The following is a 4,151-nucleotide window of genomic DNA, read 5'->3' as shown; positions in this document are numbered from 1 at the left end:
CCACTTATCCTGATGTTGCCTGTTGGTCCAGCACTAAGTCACTAAGTCATTTACTTACTTTATGCTGATGTGTAATCCCTACTGAAGGCTGTTGTCTTTTCTCTTTTTCAGTAGGTACTTCCTGTCTTCCTCACTTTCTAAAAGCAAGGTTGAGTCACCTGCATAATGTAGGTTGCCAAGGTGTCTTCCTCCAATCCTGACGCCACTCTCTTTGTCATATGGTTATATTTACTCAGAATACAGATTGAATTGGTATGCCTAAAAGATATAACCCTGATGCCCTTGTTATCCAGTTGTAAGCCATGCAGTGTTGCCATGTTCTGTGTGAATGAGGGCTTCTTGATTGATTGTACAGGTTCTGGATGAGCTTGGTTTAAATGTTCTGGAATTCTGACTCTTCTCAATGTTATCTATGATTTATTATGGACATTGTTAAGAAAAAATTGGAATGCATAAATATTGACATACTAGGCATTGGCATGATGAGATGGCTTGGCATAGGATACAGTGAATCAGCTACTCATATCACCTACTATGGCAGAAATGAAAAAGTGAGGAAACTGGGGTCACATTCATTGTTAAAAAAGAGCATTTCCAGGTCCAGCTAGAAATACAGTTGTAAGTGACAGAATAGTATCCTTATGCATATTAGGATAACATGTTAATGCTGCCATCGTTCAGATGCATGCACCAACAAACAGAGCCAAAGAGAACGAAATAATTCCTACCAACTTCAGACCAACGGGAGCTGCATTCAGAAATAGATCCAACCTGCAAGCAGCATGCACTAATAACAATGGGTGACTGGAAGGTGAAAATAGAGAACAGAGAAGAAAGATCCATAGTCAGAACACATGGGCGTGGTGTCAGAAACGAGGCTGGAGAGAAAAGGATAGAATTTTGCATGTTCGAGAATTCATTCATTGAAAATAACCTTTATAGGAAACGTAAAGGTCACTATACATATATATCTCACCTAATGGTCTTCACAGGAATTAGACTGACTACATCTGTGGAAGGAATCACTGGAGAAGCCCCAACTGTGGGAACAAGGCCAAGTGCTAACTGCAAGAGATGATCAATGATTCATATGCAAGTTCAAACTGAAGCTAAAGAAAATGAAATAAAATCCACAGGAACCTAAATTTGACCTTGAGTCTATCCCACTTGAATTAAAAAACCATCTCAGAAACAGATTTGAGGCCTTGAACACTAATGAGTGAAGGCCAGATGAACTATGAGAGGATATCAAGAATATTATCCCTGAAGAATGTAAAAAGTCATTACAAAGACAAAGGAGGAAGAGAAGACATAGAAGGATGTTGGAACTGACTCTGAATATTGCACTAGAGTATCAAGAACCAAAGCAAAGGGAATAAACCAGGAAGTTTAGGAGCTGAACAGAAGATTACAAAGGGCAGCTTGGGAAGACAAATTAAAGTATTATAAGGAAATGTTCAAAGAGCTGGAGTCCAAGAATCAAGAGGGTTGAGCACACTTGGCATTCCTTAAGCTTAAGGAACTGAAGAGCTAACTCAAACCTTGATTTCCAATACTTAAGTAAAGCAGTATAAAACAAATTTTTTTAAAAAAGAAAAGATAAAGAAACAAAACCAGTCTCAGAAATCTGCTGGAGGTTCAACTCTGACTTGATGGCATGAGTTTGAGGTTTTAGCTTTTTTTAATAATAAAAATTTTTATTTTAAAAAAACACCACCCTTTACTTGAAGCAGGAGGCAGTCATCAGAACAGAGAAAGAAAACACTATATGGTTCAAAATTAGGAAAGGACTGCATCAGAGATGCATCTGTGTCTATATATTTTCAATCTGGATGTGGAACAGACCATTTAGGAGGCTAGACTTTATGAGAAGGAATGTGACATCAGGATTGAAGGAAGACTCATCAACTCCCTGCACTATGCAGATGACATAACTTTACATACTGAAACTGAGGAGGACTTAAATCATTTGCTGCAGAAGGTCGAGGACTGTAGTCTTCGACATAGATTGAAGCTTAATATCAAGAAAACAAAGATTCTCATCACTGGGCAGCATCATGATAGATGGAGAAGAGGTCGAAATTGCTAACAGTTCAGCTTACTTGGTTCCATAATCAACACTCTTAGCACCAGCAGTCAGGAAATCAAAAGATGAATTGCATCAGGAAAATCTGCTGTCAGGGACTGCTCCAGAGTGCTAAAGAGCAATGATGCCAGTCTAGAGAGCAAGGTGCTTGAGTTCCAGGCCATGGTCTTCACAATTACCTGTTATGCATCAGAGAGTTGAACAATGACTAAAGAGGACAGAAGAAATAATGCCTTTGAGTCGTTGTGTTGGGGAAGAGTATTGATCATGGACTGTCAACAGAACAAGCAGATCTGTCCCTGAGAGGGTGAAGCAAGGTTACTCCTTGGAGAAAAGGATTTTGAAACCATCTCACATACTTTGGGCATATGGTCAAGAGGACTCGTCTTTGGAGGGCATCATGCTTGGAAAGGTGGCGGGATAGAGCAGGAGAAGACTCCAGATGAGATGGATTGACAGAGTGACTGTGATAATGAGGGTAGGTGTGTCAGAGACACTGAGATTGGCTCAGCAGAGGGCAGGGCTTAGAGCTACTGTGCACAGAATCACTCAATGGCACAAAACAACAGCAACCCTGACAAATGACAGCATAGTCAATTAAATACAATTGAAACTCTTTTATTTTTATATTCTCTGCTTTCGTCCAGCATCCCTCTGACACCAGCTGTGATATCCCTCTTCCATGACTTCTGAGCCTAGCTTATCTTTCTAGCAGTGCCCTGTTTGTGTACTGTTCCATGCATCTTTGAATTATCTTCAGCCGTGTGGACTTGTGGGCATTATTGATTAGTAAGTCATTAGTGCTGCTGCTGCTGTTGCACCTAGTTGAAGGTCTTCTTTTCCTTCCTTAGCCAACCCTCCACCCTTCCCAGCATCATGTCCTTCTCCAAGGAATAGTCCCTCCCAGCAACACACTCGTCATTCTTGCCTCCAAAGAGCACTCCATCCAGACCGTCTCTAAGACATATTTGTTCTCTTGGGCATCCGTGAGAAGTTCAATGCTCTTCTCCAACACCACAGCTCAAAGGCATCAATTCTTTTTTTGTCATCCTTATTTACTGTCCAGCTCTCAGATGCATAGCAAGTGACTGGGAAGAAAACGACCTGAATCTGGCATTAGGGTTACTATAAAATAAAATGGTGAGTTTTCATCCTCCTTTGTACGTCATTAGGACATAAATATTTATGAAACTGCTTGGTACCAGCAGTCAAGAGCTCGGGAGACATATTGCACTGAGAAAGTCTGTAATCAGAGACCTCTCCGCATGATGGAGAAGGAACGATACCCACTTGAGTGCTTAGCGCCACCGGAGGTGCCTGATTCTTTGAGTCACTTGCTGTGCACCTGAGCGGACAATGACTAAGGACCAAAGAACTGATGCCTTTGAACTGTGGTGTTGGAGAAGACTGCAGGACATCACACGGACTGCAGAAAGAACTAACACGCACGTCCTGGTGAAAATTCACCCAGAGCACTCCTCAGAGGCAAGGATGAGGAAGCTTCATCTCACATACGTGGGGGATGCTGGAGAGGAACATCCGGCTTACAAAGGCGGCATGAACGAGAGGAAGGCCCTCAGTGAGATGAACTGACACGAGATGGTAGCAATGGGCTCAGTGTGTCCGGGAGCAGAAGATGGCCCAGGACAGGACAAGGTTCAGATCCATTTTTCATACGGTCACTATGAATTGTACTTGACTCAATGGATCGTAATAACAACAGCATTATGAAATGAGCCTGGATCGCTTTGGGAAATTTTCTGATAGCAATTTGTGATCCATCAACTGACACAGTTTGGAGCTCTCTGGCAGAGTAATACTCCATCCGATTTCTTTTATTATTAGATTGTGCCTGTACCTTTAATTTTACTCAGTCTCTTCTATTACATGTAACAGACAGAAATCTCAGAGAACTCATGTGCCCACTAAATGCAACCTTGATAAATTCTCCTTACATATTGTCAGTATGACAAATTTTTCACAACTCTGCCCATAGAATCCTCCCACCTGCAGCCCCGCCCTCCCACCTGCAGCCCCGCCCTCCCACCTGCAGCCCCGCCCTCCC

At 42.1% G+C, this 4,151-nt stretch overlaps 1 protein-coding gene across 1 annotated transcript in view; it reads right to left on the bottom strand.

Annotated features, from left to right (window-relative positions):
* The window catches only part of CNTNAP2 (contactin associated protein-like 2), a 1,206,610-nt gene that overhangs the window by 884,494 nt on the left and 317,965 nt on the right, over nt 1-4,151 (bottom strand). The gene's annotated exons all lie outside the window — the stretch shown is intronic.

This window comes from Elephantulus edwardii, unplaced genomic scaffold, assembly GCF_000299155.1.
Source record: "Elephantulus edwardii isolate Elephantulus edwardi_28Jun2011 unplaced genomic scaffold, EleEdw1.0 scaffold00055, whole genome shotgun sequence".
NCBI classification, from domain to species: domain Eukaryota; kingdom Metazoa; phylum Chordata; class Mammalia; order Macroscelidea; family Macroscelididae; genus Elephantulus; species Elephantulus edwardii.
The sequence above is the reverse complement of the archived record's forward strand: the minus strand, read 5'-3'. Positions and strand labels throughout refer to the sequence as shown.